This window comes from Oxyura jamaicensis, chromosome 2 (assembly GCF_011077185.1).
Source record: "Oxyura jamaicensis isolate SHBP4307 breed ruddy duck chromosome 2, BPBGC_Ojam_1.0, whole genome shotgun sequence".
NCBI classification, from domain to species: domain Eukaryota; kingdom Metazoa; phylum Chordata; class Aves; order Anseriformes; family Anatidae; genus Oxyura; species Oxyura jamaicensis.
The window spans coordinates 58,597,866-58,614,891 of NC_048894.1; the positions used below are offsets into that span (position 1 = coordinate 58,597,866).

The 17,026-nt window shown below is 41.5% G+C and overlaps 1 protein-coding gene across 1 annotated transcript in view; it reads left to right on the forward strand.

The window, feature by feature from the left end:
* Positions 1–10,665: 10,665 nt before the first annotated feature.
* Positions 10,666–17,026, forward strand: part of GLI3 (GLI family zinc finger 3) — a 217,155-nt gene continuing 210,794 nt past the window's right edge. The window contains exon 1 of the mRNA XM_035318582.1: positions 10,666–10,792. The gene's annotated coding sequence lies outside the window, so the exon portion shown is untranslated. The remainder of the gene's footprint in view (positions 10,793–17,026) is intronic.

The window sequence follows — 17,026 nt, forward strand, 5'->3', positions numbered from 1 at the left end:
GTGTGTGAAATGAATTAATCAGTAATTTGTACTGTCAATAATGCTGTCTGGCCTGTTAGCCAAACTGCTGAGCTTGAGAAGAGGGACACTAACATAAATGGGCTTTGTATTATGCATCAAGCTCAATTAATGAAGACATTGGTGTTTTTCTAACATGGATTTATTTTAACTGTTCAGCTGCAAATACACTTGCTGCCTCCAAGGCAGTTGAAAATAGTTCCAAGAACCTCTTCACATTTCTCAAGCAGATTATCAAGTTACAAATATTACATCATCAACAAAAGTCTCTTTGGCTGACCACTCTGCTAAACCCAGTCCTTTAGATTTTGCTACATAGGCACTTCTGAGTGTCATGCATGCTCTGCTAGCTCATGTTCTCAGACACTTTGTAATTCACCACTGCACAACTCAGAGGTTGAATTCTGGAACAGTTCTTTTCAGTAGTTTTTTCCCAAGTCCACCCAAGTGAGCCTGCTTCAGTGCTGGCATCCATCTGACTTCTGTGGTCTTCTGGAGGACGGCTGGTGTTTTATGCTGGATATCTTCCATTTCTGTCTTATCTAAATGTTGAAGGAATATGATCCCAGCTTTGAGAGGAAAGCAAATGATTGCTTAGTCGCTTTGGAGGTGAAAGGGGGCAGGGGGGGGGTTCCCAACTTCTTTTGCCTGACCTGAGCTGTCATTAACAAAAGTGGATGTTACTCCTAATGACTAAGAAAAAGATTTTTTGAAGGCCATGCTATAAGCTCCATTCATGAGAACAAGCAATGCATCCTGTCTTTCCTACATGCCCCTGCTCACTGCCATCAGTGGCAGGTTTGGGCATAGAATGTGGACAGGCAAGGCCTGGAGTTTAAGCCATTTACAGCTTCAAGTTGAAATATGTCCACTGGAGAAGTCCAGCGTGAAAGTGGCAATACACTGGTTTTGATCTGCCCATCAGTCCCACAAGCCAATGGGTTCCATGGGCTATAAGCCAGTACGTAAAAACTGACTGGTTTTGAATGTGGAAAGTAGAATTCCCATTTCTTGCTGGTTTCAGTAATATTACTCCTCACTCCTAATGAGAAAAAGAGGATGATTTTGGATCACATAAAGCAGTGTTGCTGCTTTTCCAAGCTATTGAAGTGGGTAGGGACTTCAAAGTTGGTAGGTGTTAGTCCTGGGCTTGTTCAGACCACAGAGTCCTCATCTCGCGTTGACTGAGTTTGCCAGTTCTCATGCTCCTCCTCGGTGAAGTCACCGTTCATCCTCACACAGACTGAAAAAGAGCAGCTGTTTTTCTGCTGCATCTGCAGAGGTTGAGGAGGGATGTGAAAGCAGTGATGAGTGCACTGCCCAGTTATTGGCCTCAGTAGGTCACCTCATGTAGGTGCTGTCACCAGTGGTTCCTGGGCAGGTCAGCAGCATGATGTTGTCCACCTGCAATGAAGGAGGCCCTGAGTAACAAAACTTCATAGGATGTTGGCATAACATTATTTTCTGTTCAAGACACGATACACCCTTAAACGTTTTGAACTGATCTCATCAATTTTCTATTACAAGAATTCCTCTTGAGTTTGCACCCCTAAAAAGTTTGTCAAATATTTTTTTAATAAAATATGCTGTTTGCTGTTTTTGACGATATGGGTCTTGTTACAGGAAAAAAAAAAGCGTCTTTATATACAGATATTTTAAATTAATGTGGGGAATAAAATATTTTTGCAAGCAGATCAGTTTCAGAGTGGTTCCACTAGGTTCTGTCTTCCTTTTAGTGATGAACCTCAGTTGATGTAGAGTGGGACGCTTTCCTTTCTTGGGGAAGTCACGCAAGATTCCTCAACTAAATTTGAAAAATGGTTTCTGTTGCATCTCACTATTTCCATTGAAAAGTTATCCTAATTGAATCAGTTTACCTTTTGAAACATTAATTAAATTAAAAAGGTCTAGTATTGCCAACAAAACAGAAAAATGCTTTTTTAGTGTACAGCGGAAATCAATTACTCAGTATCTGTGGATATAACTGAAAGAATATTATTATAGTTTCATTTTGTTTTCTTGGGGGGAAGAAAGACTAATTGTTTTTTAAATGAAATGTTAAGTAGTGTAGTTTACCAAGAAATATAACCACAGACTGGTTTGATGTGTGTTGCACAGCTGGAATTAGAAACACACACAAAAAGAAAAAAAAAGAAAAGAAACCACAGAGCTATTAAGCTGAGACAGTAAAGTAACAGCGAAATTGGCCTGGCTTTTCTTTTTCCACTTAAGATATTATTCACTTGGATAAACAGTATAGTCTTCACAAATAAATAAGCTTAAATTTTTAACAACAACAAAACAAAAATAAAGAAACAGAAGAAGGAAATTAAAAAAAAAAAAAAAAAAAAACTAAACCAAACAAAAGAGCAAGAGCATAGGGATCATTAAGTATGTGATTTCAAACAAAAATGCTGTTAATTAAGGGCAACGCCCAGCAGCAGGAATCTGGGAAAGAGGTTGAAACAAGAAACAAATATCATGTCCTTCAAGTTTAATTAATTTCTTTGGACAATATCCAAATATGCAGGGAAAAAAAAAAAAAAAAAAAAAAAAAGAACATAAAATAGCCAAAGGAAGAAAAATAATAGAAGCAAGAGTTCCTGAAATTTGAAATAGCAGCATTTACAGAAATGCAGATAGTAGTATGTTTTCCTCTTGGAAAGCTATAACTATAACATGAGAGGCTAAGAAAATGAAGTTTAAACTCTCCTGTGTTTAACCAAATGGGCTCTTTCAAAGTGTTTGTAGCAGCTGTGCCATGGCTGCTGCCTCATGCGGCACAAAGGTATTTCGTGGCAAAACACTCAGAGAAGTGGTTCCTTCTTGTAGAAAATACATGTTTCTCCCACGCAATTTAGTTGCCTGGGTCATCACTGTCTGCAGTCCCGACCATAACCCCAACGAGGCTCTTCCCATCAGTTCAGCAATGCCCACAAGTCTATTTGTAGCTGGAAATGGGACCGATGTAACCTGAGAGCAGTAGCACAGTGAAGTGCCGCTGGCAGAGCAAATTCCTGCCAGGTCTTATGGAAAAAAAAAAAAAGAAAGGCAAAATAAATGAGTCAAAGCAAAAGAATATGCATTATCTTCCCACTGCATTTGCTTCTCTCTCTTTTTCTCTCTCTTTCTCTCTTTCCCTCTTTCTATCTTTCTGTTTCCAAATATCGAAGTCTTCCAGTTCTTCATGTATTAGTCTACCCCTCCAGCCCCAATTCATCCTACAGCTATAACTATCTCATGAAAGTGAGCCAACCATGGACTAATGTGTTTCTACCCCCCCCCCCCCGTTGGTGTTTTGCTTTAACATTTCCTGAGTTTTCCAACCAGATGTCTGACTCCCTTCCACTCCTGCGCCTTCTCTCTTCCTTCCACCCTTAACACTTTCCATCACTCCCTAATGAATCTCTCCCATCACCAGGCAACTTCCCTATCTCTGTGCTTGGAGCTGAATTTCCATGTCTGGCCCCAGCAGCCCTGTTACTCCCCACAATGTTTTAAGCACTTTTCCCATTGTGAGAGATGAGGCAAAGCCTGCCAGGGTAGTAAGCAGCCAAAGGGAGGAAAATAAATGGGTTTGGAAGTTCCAGGTGTATCAGTGGTGCTGCAGACTCCAGGAGGAAGGAAAGGGGTAGGTAGTGTGAACAGACACAGCAAACTTGTTTATGCTGAGCACTCATGGGACTGACAAAGATCAGTGGAAGTATGTTTAATGGAAGTATGTTTTCTATAAACACTGAACAAATTCCTACTGAGTGTCCTGTATGGGTATTTTGGGCAGAATTGCAGAACAGGCAATTTAATAGGCAGAATTGCCTATTAAAATATTTATAAAAAGGCAAAAATATTTTCAAAGTACTTCTTTTAAGGATGTAAAAAGAGTAGTTTGGATGATTATGCCATTGTATTCTGTTCTAATTGTGTGCAACCATCCTTTGGATAGATTAACTGCGTAAGTGTTGGCTGAATCTGCAAATAGCTCAGGACAAAAAATGAGTAGCCAGCTTGGTCATCGCCCCTCCGAGGTGCTCCTTGTCTCCCGTGGGATTTAAGGATACGCAGCTTTAAAGGATCATTTGACCAAAAATATTAAGTGCTGGTAATGAGGAAACATAGAATGGTCTTGCCTTGAAAAAATAGTAGCTTGATAGTTGCTCTGAAGAACATTAACCAGATTTTAAGTGTTTATTTGTATTTATTATTGTGCAGTCTAAGAGGGGAATTAAGCGTCTGAATAATGACGTGTTTACATTTTAAAGAACATCCTAACGGTCATATTCCTTCCTCTGTAGAAATGCTTGCAGACTTCTGAAGAAGATATTTGTTTATCTATGTTGTTTATTGATCTACTGTCTGGCTAATACACCACTTGAGAAGATTCTGAGCCAAATGTACCGCTAATGTAAGCAGATGCAATGACATTGAAATCAGTTGTGAGTCTGGCCCTCTGAGTTTACTCATGAAGAACATTAACTTTACAATGACCGGTCAAAACATATATATTTATTTTAGTTCAAGCCTCTCACTGAAACCAGATTTACACTGAGATAATTTCAATGAGTTCAGCAGAATTGCTCTGAATGTGCTCTAGGATGATGAAAACCAAACATACCTGTTTTTAAAGAGTTCCTTCTAAACACCAACACCTCAGAGAATAAAAAATGTTCTCTCTCTTTTTTTTTTTTTTTTTTTTTTTAATGTTGTTTATGTTGGAAAGTGAAACTAGAGCAGCCTATTTATTCCAAAGTTCTCCTGGTTTGTATGTACTAATACAATTAGAGAAAAGAAAAGTTCTGAGCTCTATAAAGGAGAGATCAGGCTTTTTTGGTCAGATGACAAAGAAAATTTTAAAACGTGTTCACAAAGAGATTAAAGCTGATGCTCCCAAAGCGAGCTTGGGTATTTGGATGTTCACCTTACACTAAAATTAACAAGATTTACTTGTCTAAATACTCTATCTTTGAAAAATGTAACTCTTCAAACACATTTTTTTCCCTAAATCTGGGCTGTGGCTTACCCACAAACATATCAGAAGTCTTCCCAGTGTTAGAGCCAGTTTGCGGACTGGAAACACTGCATATTTGTGCATGTGCAAATGTAAGCCTACGTGTATGTTTGAAACTTCAATAACAGATGTAACATTTTTATACAATACGAAAAACCTTAGCAAATGATGTGAGAAGGTGGGTGTCAGTCAGGTGGTTTCCTCTACCTACATTTCAAAGGCAATCCATTTGAAATATGATGAAAGGTGGACCATGTCCAGCCTGACACTGTTTCAAAAGCTTTTCCCTACCCCAGCTTTAAATAGCAAGGGGGACATGATGCTTTCAAAGCAGTCCTTGTATCAAAGGTCAGTATTGTGAAGAAGGATAACGTTGTTTCAGAGAAATACTTATTTACTTTATTTTTCTTGGCAGCCCATTGGTTGCCATCAGGGTTGCTTTGGTGGAAATATTTTTTCTTTTTTTAATTAAGAGAAACAACTGGTGAATTTTTCAGCCTTTTGAAAGGTGAGACAAGGCAAGGTTGGCATTGAAATAGACTTAATGGAATAAGTTTGATGTAGTAAGTGTTATCTTTTAGTTTCATGACTACTGTGTCCAGCAGAGTGGTACTCTCCTCTCAGTTGTACACTAGAGAAGTAACTCCAGAAATAAGAAAGAATGAGATTTTGTTGTATGAGTCCATTAGTTCTGCATCCTTTATCAGTAAAAAATAATAATTTTTTTTAAATGTATTTCAGACAAAATTAAGAAAATCACTACAGGTCTGTTGTGCAAGCTGCAACATGTTCAGGCATTTCTGATGTTCTGGAAAACAAAACAAACAAACAAAATCAAACATGCACACACAATTATCACCTGTAGAAAGGAAGGTTTTCTCGGCCCATGAAATGGATCCTAAGTAGAAGCAGCTTCACCAGTGATCTGGGAGTAAGTGCAAGGGAACCTGCTGAAGGCACAGATCCATGTGTGTGCTTTCCAGCTCACCACAAAATCCTCCGTGGTTTTTTTAACAGAAGGGTTGCTCACTCACTTTTGGAGCTGCCAGAGCCACTCTAAGGAGCGGGTTGTTTTGTGTGTCGGTCAGGCAGGTAGCGAAGAAGCGTGGGTTGCTTTTTGTCTTGGGTTTTGCAGATAAAATGCAGCTCTGTGTTTTTGTCTTTTCCAATATGGCTAGGAGGGTTGGTTGTCTCCCCTGGCATGTGAGGCTGGGGCCTGGAGGAAGGCCAGCTGGCTGCGGTGCCATCCAGATAAGAGTGCGTTGCTGTTAATAACACGGGGAAAACAATCAGAAGTTATGGTAGGGATAATATCTGCCGCTTTGGAAGGGCGTGTACCTGCCATTTATTACTCACATTCACAGTTCTGGTTAGCCTTCCACTTCTTGCTGGATAGCTGGAATCCAGCTGTAATTGAGAAGGACACTTTTCCTCACATTTATCTGCGCTTACCTTTTCTCCAAAGCAGACCTCATTCCTGTGATTCATGCCTTTATCACCTCCAGACTCACCGCTGCCTCACCCACCCTTGCCACGGCTCCGTCTCAGATGCGTTTGGAAGCTGGCTTGAAATGCAGAGACCTGCTTGTGGCTGGCCTGCCTTGCTCTGGGCACATGGTGCTGGCACTGGCTTTGGTTTGTGAAGCCCACAGCATCCTGAGGCTGGCTCCCATCCCCTGCCAGGCATCAGGAGCAGCCTTCCTGCTGATGCTACCCCGGGTAAGAGAGGGAGCTGCCAGCAGAGCCCAGGGAGGCAGGCTTCTCAGTAAGCCCCTTGCATTTCTGCCAGCCCACGAGGCTCACAATGGCCTCGTACAAGCTGGGTTGCAAAGTTCATCTCTCTGTATGCTTTGTAAAGAGGTGAGTCCTTGTCCTTCCCTGGTGGATAGGCTGCTGTTTTGATTTTTTGCTGTTTGGGACACAGGAAGAGGTGCTGCTGGTCTGCCTCTGTACTTCAATCTGCACTGTTCAAAACTCAGGGTCTGGAGAAGCTACAGCCTCCTTTTGTTACCACACATCTAAATAGATTTTCAAAAGACAGCAGACCAAATACAAGACTACTTTTTGAAGTCTTTATTTGGCTTTTCTTGCTGAGGGCAGCTTTCTCATTGATGTCTCCCAGACTTAGGCAGTAAAACACAGAGAGGCAACTGGATAAGGGCTGCAGAATATGGCCCACTGATCTTAGTCCTGGCAGAAGGAGCAGAACACACCAATCAATCACAGTTTGATACCTGGCCTTATAAAAAGCTTACTGGAATAGTACGTATAAATGTATAATGCATCTGTGACTCTGAAGCCAAGGCATTTTCTCCCTGTTCCATGGAAATTGCCTGGGTTAGACCGTAAAGATATGCTGCTTTTTGTGTGGTACATAAAGAATATCAATACCAAAAGAATTTATGTATGATCCAAGAAATTTTTAATAAACTGTGTGCTCTCTGGCCATTGCTTCTGTTCTTTATGAATAGATATAAGGAGTGATAAAATTTCATCTAAGATCATACACCAAAGGTGGATTGCTAGCTGTCGGTAACCTCCTTGAGTAGGCTGAGCTCTGGAAGAAGGAGCTTGTAATGGTTTGATATAGTGAGTGATATTAGACTGCTCATATATCAGGGCTGAGCACACCCTCTTATACAACCCCACATGGCAGAACAAATTAATCATGCTTTTGCTGCTAAATGGGATTTGGGGGGCATAACTATAAATTAAGCTTTCCGGCACTCCACTTCAGAACAATTCCTCCTCCACATTGCTCATAAGTCATACCTTTCCCGAGCTCCATGCACCTGAGTAAACCCTGTTCGTTGTCATATTGCACACAACCTTTGTAGGTCTGCTCTGATGGTTAGATGTTTTCTGTTTATTTTCACTTGTTTGTGCTTCTCTTCCCTTCCTGGTATGGAGATGGCAGGTAGGAGCTCGCAGTTTAGCTGTTGGAACAGAAGACAGCAAAGATTGTTTCTCAGCGTTGCGTTACCCCAGTTTCCTGTACAAACAAGGTTCACTAGGTAGGCTCCAGGGTGTCTGAGGAATGATGTTATTACTGTGGTTATCACCTCTGAGCATGAGGCAGGTTTTTCATTTGCATTAAGCTGAAGAATCTCATGTTCCTTGGGTTTCTTCAGGAAGCAAGTATAGAAGACAAGGAATGGGATTGTTTTGCTTGCAGTAGTCTATACTGTTGAGGAGGCTTCATGAGCAGGGTTCTCTTTATGTTATCATAGAAGTATTATATGGGACACTTTTATCAGGCAAAGGTGAAGAGGGCAGATGCAGAAGTCAGAGACGAGGTCACTGGCTGCCAGGAAGGAAGCACAGATGGAAGAAAGCACTTCTCAGGGAGCTGGAATGTCAGGGCCCAGGTGGGATTTGTCTCACCAGGCAGCACCAGGGCAGCTGGATGCCTGAGCCTGACCTCCTCCAGTGACTTCCTCGCAGACAGCAAGACGAATCAGCCCTGGGTTTCCAGAGGCTGATTCATCTCCCCTGTCTTAGTCACCTGCTCTAGGAGGGGTGAATCACCATGCGAGGACTGTCAAGGGTGTCTAGATGAGAAGTTCAAACTGGAGGATGAGCTTTTAGCCTGTTAAAGTGCAGTAGATATGAAGTCTGCTCATAACTGCGAGTGAGGAAGGAGCTCTTCTGAACACAGGCCTGCACTGACCAAAGTTTCTGTGTTTAGATGAAGGAGACAGCATTATGGCTGCAAATTCTCCATAAAGCTCTTGTCTACTCACCAGCATCATTTCTTTACTTTCCTGTTTTCCATCAATTAGCTGATCTTATCTAAGCCTGGGACATGGTGTGGGTAGTCTTGAAGTTGTAGGATGAAGGTGAAGGATGAGCTGAGCTCTCTATGATCTTGGGATCATGCTACTGCCTTCTGCATGTGAATTTCTTCTGTTTTATCTATTTGTAAAAATGGAAAGGACCCATCAGCCTTCTTAAATTCACCTGTGCAGTGTTCTCAGACATTCAATTCTTTGCTCAAGTATCCTATATCACATGTTTTTTTTTGCGCATACTTACTTATCTCAAACTCCAGATCCCAGAATCATGTGAGCATTGGCTATCATACTGCTTTAGCCATGTCTTCTCTGCCTTTGCAGCTGCAAAGCAAAACTTGCAAGCCTAGAACAGTTTCAATTTTTGCAGCATATCCTTCACTAAGACATCCTGGCCAAATTGAATTAGCAGAAGGAACTGTAGAGATTTCAGTTGTATTTTGTACTGTGTGCATCATTCACACAACATATCCAGAAAGCTATCTAAAATGAAAGTAGTTGAGATCCCATTTGTGCACATATTAACTAAGGTTTTGAAAAGTGGCAGACATCTGATTTCCAAACCTAGCCTAATATTTCAACTAACTCCAATAGTAATTGAAAGAAAAATGTAAGGCAGAATCAATTTGAAAGGGTAAAATAATAAATCAAGGAAAAGAGAAAGGAATCATCCATCTACACCATAGCTGTATTTCTGGAAAGGAAAACTCTGAATGCTTATGGTGAACATAGTATGGATGCCATTTATAGTTTTTGGCATTCTTCCTTTGGATTGTGTAAAACTGTTTTGCTTGCTTAACACTAAATGCATGTAAAATGAATACCTGGAACCATTCTTTGTGTCTTGGGATTTTTTCTAGTCTGTTTGTCTTTTTTTTTAATAGCTTATTTTTCACTTTGAGATATTTTGCAAGCTTGCTTTTTCTCTATAGCTATTTCTGGTGGTTCCTTGAACTGAATATGATAATCATAAAACCATGGTTGGTCTCCACTGTAAAATGTTCTAGTGCCTTTGAAGGGGAATTGGTCTTACTGTGCTGGGTAAACGTACAGATCTTGAAGTGATATTTCCAATCTAAAAACTGTAATTCTTGTGATTTTTTTTTTCAAAACTTGTGTTTGGTTTTGTCTTACTAGCGTGAAATGCAGGACTATATATTATAGCACATCTTACATTGTTTTCCTTGTCTGGTATTCTCTTGGTTGGCCAATTGCTGGGCTGTGTCAGTACCAATAACAAGTTAGCACCAGCCTTCAATGTTTGTTCAAGTAAAATTTCACAGACTTTTTGTTTGCTTGAGCACTATGGGACTGAAGCATTTTAGGTTCAAGCAAAATAACACACAGTTCTTCCAATTTATTAGGTAGTCCTCAGATTTTCTTGCCAACAGTTGACAAATTAGATGCCTGTTACAAAGTGTCATAATTTCGTAAGGGAAATGCTCCTTTACTCCTTATTTTCCAAATAGCTTCCTTAGGATGAAATACTGCAAACATACAAAACATTGACATTTACTTTAAGTGGGAGATTAATTCCAGTAAATTCAATCGAATTAGCTGCATTCCGTTATGCCCATCCAAACCCATGGCAAAAATTCCACTGACTTCAGTGCTATGCAGTGACATCTAGGACGGACTTGGGAAGCAGGATTCATATTTCATCTAGGACGGACTTGGGAAGCAGGATTCATATTTGACAAAAAATGGCAAAAAAAAAAAAAAAAAAGGTGCTAAGGCAAAATATAATTTATGCTTTAATTTAAGACCTACAGGCCCATGTGTGTCCCTGGCTGCTGAAGGACATTGAAAACTGCTGGGAAGCTCAGTGATTGTTAGCTACCACCTGGCACCGGGTTTGACTTCAGAATGCCAGGGGTTCAGATCACAGCCAGACCACAGCTGGAGAAGGCAGGTTTTGCACTGTGGATCTCCTCTCCAAACTTCCACAGAAGACTTCTGTGAATTTGCATGATGAAAGGTAGGAAGATCACAGTCTCTTCTTCCCCAAATCTCTGCAGGTTTCTCAGCCTTTCTTGTGTGCATTTGCTTGCTAGGTCCTAGGAAGAAACAAAGTTTGCTTATCTCACTTTGTGTAACTAGCTAGGTGTAATATTGAAAACTTAGGTCTTTCAGACCAGGGCCTTAAATTTAGACAGAGGGAGCTCAACTTTACTATATTTTTATCATCCTCTGTTTTGTGTCTAAGAAATTTTTTTAAAAGTAGTACCAAATAACTAAATATAAGGCTAGTTTCAAAAAGAGGGGGGAATATTTCAGGTTCAGAACAGCCAGTTCCTCCCAGGCTCTTGTGAATGTTCTTCGTTGCAGGAGAGGAAAAGGGAGGGCTCAAATTGTCTGATGTAAATAACCAGCACGGAAAAATAGCCATAGGAAAGATGAGAGGCTATAAAAGCATTTTTGTATGCGTGCATGCGTACATATTTGTGCATGTGACTACTCTGTCATTAATGAGAGCTCTGCATGCTGCTGGGCCTCACACCAGCAGCAGCTTGATCTCTGTGAATACCTGACCACCTTTCTGTTGAATTAACCAAATACAGATATGCTGGCTCCAGGCGAACAGAAAAATCTCTCATCTGGTATAAATTCTGACTGTTCAAGCTTGTTAGCATTTCATGATGTACTAACTTACTACCAACAGAATAGCCTTATGTTGTTGCGTGGCCTTGTTTGTCCGTTACTAGAAGCTGTAAAGCTAGATTTACTGAATTTCTGGACTGTCGCCTGGTTTGGGGCATGATGCCAGGGTTAAGGGTGGGAGCAAAGTCACCAACAATCCCTCCGAGGTATCACCTGGTGCAATATATATGCATTTATTTGATCCAGTTGGTGGGTGCGCAGCTCAGTGTCCCATTCACTACAGTACTAAGCCAGCAAGTGGTGCAGACAGATAGATGTGAGACTGAGAGATTAAGAGAGGTAGATATAGATAGATAGATCACATGAGGTCTTGGTGGATGAGAAATTCATGCCTTAGATTCGCTAATTCCAGATGTCACCTGTCTAGATATCATCAAAAATGTTGTGCTGTATCTTTCTGTAGGGACAAATGTCCATCGAGGACAAATTAAAGCCAGTAAACTGGCTAGATGTGTGATGCGATTTGAGTTTGCACCCAGGTGGTCAGAGAGGATAAACTAGCAGTTCCCAGGGATGCCTGAAAGCACATGGAAAGCTAACTAACATACAGACACTATTGTCATGCTTTACGCCAGGACAACCTTAACTGGGGATACTACTGTAGTAGTAAAGCATTAAAACTATGAAAAAAATACTCAGAAATGCTCACTAAGTGGTCTCACTATAGATATGTAGGGCCAAGATTAAATTGCTTTGGAGCTGTTTACCTATTTTTCCTGTTGCCATTAGGAAAAAGCAAATGAATCCCTTGTATGTTCATTTGAACTATGACAGTGGGTATCAACTAGCTATTAAAATAATTATTTAAGAAGCTGATGAAAAGTCTGAAGACTCTAAGATTTCTGTGGTATTTGAGAATGCTTTAACTCTAAAATATGGGCTAGTAGATTTAAAGCTTAGGGAAAAACCTAGTCATTTCCTTGGGGAGTGCCTGAATGCCATGTTTCACCTCAGAATGCGTATTTCCAATTCACTGCATCAACAGCTGAAAAAAAAAAGACATTTTGACGGATACTTTATATATATGATATTTCCCACCATGACAGACATAACTGTACTAGGCAATGTTAAAGTAGGATTGGATATACTAGGAAAACTGTCTTTTTTTCTGATAAAGATTATTTCATTCAAGGAACCGGGTTAAATTCTGCCAGCAGAAGAGTCTCTATAAACTCCATGCCCTGTAGAAGGGCTTGTGACTTCACCTTGCAAAATGCTGCCAAACCCTTGTATGTGAAGTCCAGCGTCTCAGTCAGGAGAGAAGCTGAGACAATTCTCTTGAGAGAGGTCAAAACTATCCCAGATCATTTAAAGGGGATGTTAATGATGATCTAGGTAATTATAACAACCTAAATATCAGCACCATTAGCAATTTCATTTCTTTTTATAGCATGGCAAAAAGGAGATAAACAGATTATTTATGCTTGTTCTGAGTGGAATTTTATTACTTTGGTGTCTTTATTGGAAGCAGTCTGTAAGACTCTGCTTTTCCTTGTATGCTTCCTACCTGATAATTAGTATGTAGAGGTTCTTTTAAATAGGAAACATAGGAAACTCCCTCTGCTTGTCTGGTTGATATGTTTTCACTCATCTACCAAAGTGTCACCCCCCCCCCAAAAAAAAAAAAAAAAAAGTTTAAATTTATTGGAAGAAAACTTTATTCTTGTGAAATCAATGGTTATAATAATAAAGTGTTTTAATACAACTATATATAAAATTAGAGAGAGTAAAAGTATCTTAAACAAAAGTTTATGTTTAAGAACTGGAGAGCTCAGGCTTTCTCTCTAGCCAGCCCACAAGTACAGAAAATCCTGCAGAAATTAATGCATTTTTGGTCCATGTGTAAAACCCAGGTCTTTGCATTACTTTTCCTTCAGTAATCACAGCAAAGTTAAAATAAATAAATAAAGAAGAGGTTATATTTATGCATTTAAGATGGAAAGTGAGTAAAAAATACTGCTAGGCCTTGATCTGTTTGATTTTATTACAAGGCATTCAAACCTAGTTATGGGTATGGTATAAAAAGCTAGCTAGATTGCTTAGATTAAATAGTCAAGGAAAGGATGGTGGATGCGAGATGATATGCTAGAGTAGAAAGATAAGCCTGATCACAAGGGATCAGTCCCTCTCCCACTGAAACCTAGCAAGATTACATCCCTCCCAAATTTGTTAACCTCCATGTACCAGCTCTATATCCCACTTTAGGCCACGCACCCTTCCCTGCTTCTCCTCCTGCAGACTTGGAGGATTTTCTCTTGCTACCACCTCATACCCCTGTTTTTCTTCCACCAGCTATCTCCTGAGACCTCTGTGCTGTGCTAGACAGTCATGCAACAAACAGTTTGCAAGATGTGCGGCCAAGTTCTCTTGAGATAGATACTGAATCATAGAATATCCCGAGTTGGAAGGGACCCATAAGGATCATCAAGTCCAACTCCTGGCACCACACAGGTCTACCCAAAAGTTTAGACCATGTGACTAAGTGCACAGTCCAATCTCCTCTTAAATTCAGACAGGCTTGGTGCAGTGACTACTTCCCTGGGGAGCCTGTTCCAGTGCGTGACAACCCTCTCAGTGAAGAACCTCTTCCCGATGTCTAGCCTAAATGTCCCCTGCCTCAGCTTGACACCATTCCTGCAGGTCCTATCACTGGTCACTAAAGAAAATAGATCGGCGCCTGCCCCTCCATTCCCCTTCGTGAGGAAGTTGTAAACTGCGATGAGGTCTCCCCTCAGCCTCCTCCTCTCCAGGCTGAACAGGCCCAGTGACCTCAGCCGCTCCTCATACGTCTTCACCTCTAGGCCCTTCATCATCTTAGTAGCCATTTTGTGGACTCTCTCCAACAGCTGAATGTCCTTTTTGTACTGTGGTGCCCAGAACTGCACACAGTACTTGAGGTGAGGCCGCACCAGTGCAGAGTAGAGAGGGACAATCCCTTCCCTCAGCTGACTAGCAATGCTGTGCTTGATGCACCCCAGGATACGGTTGGCCTTCCTGGCTGCCAGGGCACACTGCTGGCTCATATTCAACTTGCTGTCAACCACAACCCCCAAATCCATCTCTGTGGGGCTGCTCTCCAGCATCTCATCACCCAGTCTGTATGTACGGCCAGGGTTGCCTCATCCCAGGTGCAGGACCCGGCACTTGCTCTTGTTAAACTTCATGTGGTTGGTGATCACCCAGCTCTCCAATCTGTCCAGATGGATATTGCTTCATGTATATTGCAAAACTGACCAGAAATCAGTGCTGTGGTTCCATACTTCAGTGCTTCACCTATGCTCCCTGAGGTCATTGCAGCGAGATGCTGAGAAAGCAGAGCAGATGCGCCCATTTCATAGGATTTATTCCAACGGGGTATTTTCTTGGTGTCAAAAAAATTTAACTGTCTTGATAGTTTTGTCTGCTAGGGGGTGACACTCACCTGGATAACCAGAAGCAGCAGCTGAGGGTCTGGCTGCCAATGGGGAGGTGGGTGCCAGTGCTCCAAATTTTGAGTGTGTGTGAAGGGGGGGAGCCCAAGGGGAGGCAGGTACCAGGAATACAGAAGATGGCAATCTCCAGAGGCCAAATGTTCACTGGCATTGGAGAGAAAGTGGAGGGTGGTGCTGCTGGAGATGGTGAGAAGACCAGCTCTTGGTGTGACTTAATGTCAGGTCTCTTGCATTGCAACTGTGTCAGCAGGTTACCTGCAGCTAAAGGGGAACATGAGCACACAGACTGTAATTTTCAAGGCACAGTCAGAGAAGAAGTGGGGACAGACTGAAGAAATGCACTAGGATTGTGCATGATACAAGTTTTGGCAGAAATGTCCTGTAGCTGCGGCATCTTCTGTCAGATAGATGGGTTTGGGCACTGACCATCAGGTCTGCTGTAAGAGCCAATGCCCATTTGCAGGGAAACAACATAGACAAGTCTCACAGCTCAGTTTCTCTTGGAGGGGCAGTCCAGATGTGTGGAAATATCAATGCATTTTGTTAATACATACTTTTTTGTTTTGCTGTTGCTTCTTTAAAGTTCGATTCCTCTGAAGCAGACATTAAAGATTTTAAGAAAGGCAACTCCCTCAACAGAGCTGCCCATTTTCATTTTGTTTAGCTGAAGGGTCTTGGATGCTCTAAGCTTCTGTTACATGCTTCATTGTCAAGGTGTTGAAACATTTACAATACATTTCAAATGGCAAATGTCACCCTCTCTCCTTCATTTTTTATTTTCTGCTTGGCCTGACCATTCAGACAGGCACAGGCAGAAACCTTCGTTATTTTTTCTGTGTTTCTCTCAAGACTTTCACTGCTCAGAAATACATCAGAAGTGTTTTTTTTTTTTTTTTTTTCTCCATATGCAGAGCTCAAAGCATTGTAACTGCTCTTTAGTTTTTAAAATTTCTTGACTGTCTTAATTTTGATAGGATTTGAATGTAGTGAAAGGGGTTCGTTTGTTTGTTTAAATCAGACGTGTGCTTTAAATGGAGCTGGTGTGAATCAGAAATTAAAAACAAAAACAAAAATAACAAAAAACAACCCTATGAAATATAATTTTATGATATAACAAGATGTCCACACTCCCAGGAAACAGGAAGTTCTTTTTTCAGAAGTCTAAGAGGGCTATGATCTGAAAGAATCATACAGCTCTTAAACTGACCTCTAAGGTGACTAGATGTTTACCTGAACACCCTCCCATTTATAAATGTGTATCTAAACCAAAATGTCCTCAATGCCATATAGCTATCGCCGTATGATTAGGCAGCTAACAATATACCAGGACTCAAAAAGGAAGTTCTGTGAGATGAAAAAGGTGGAAGAGCGTTAGCTCTTGGTGTCTGCCTTCAGGTACTGCTGTTGCACATGCAGGCCCATGATTTGCCCCTTGGTTTGCAGTCAGATTGCCACCCTCTCCAGCAAGTGCCAGTGCTTGCCATGATCCCCCCAGTGCCCGGGAGCCAGGTTTTGGGGATCTGCTGGCCCTAGTGTGTGAGGTGGGTTGGAGGACGCGCACCTCTCGCTGGCTGTGAGGGCGTCTAGCTGCTGTGTGTCTGTCCTCAAAGCCAGGGTTCTCCCAGCGCCGTGAAGTGGGCTCACAAACCAGGATGCCTGGCACGGCCAGGGCTTGAGGCACCCCTGAATTATAGGCATCTCTCCAAAGCTATCTTTCCTCACCCAGAGAATATTTCCAGGTGAAAGCAAAGCAAAACAGCACAACAGGAAATTCAGACATGTGACAGTGATCTGTGGGTCAGATATTGCCTTCTCTTGGTTTCTAAAAAATCCTGAACCAAGGCACCCCAAAACACAAAATGACTATGGCTTTATTTTGTGATAAAATGCTGCACCTTTTTGACGGCAGTACGAAGGGGAGCTTCATCAAACGCACGGTGTCAAAGGCTAGTCGTTCATTTTCAGGGAGCGAACGGGCCTGTCTTCGAGCCCTGCTGATTTTTGTGGGACTTGCTTGGGGCAGTCCTAGCTCGGGTACCTTGTTGAATCACCGGCATCGGTAACTATCTTTGCTCGGCTCTGTTGCCAGCCAGGTTATGAACAAAGGTGCCTATGAAGCA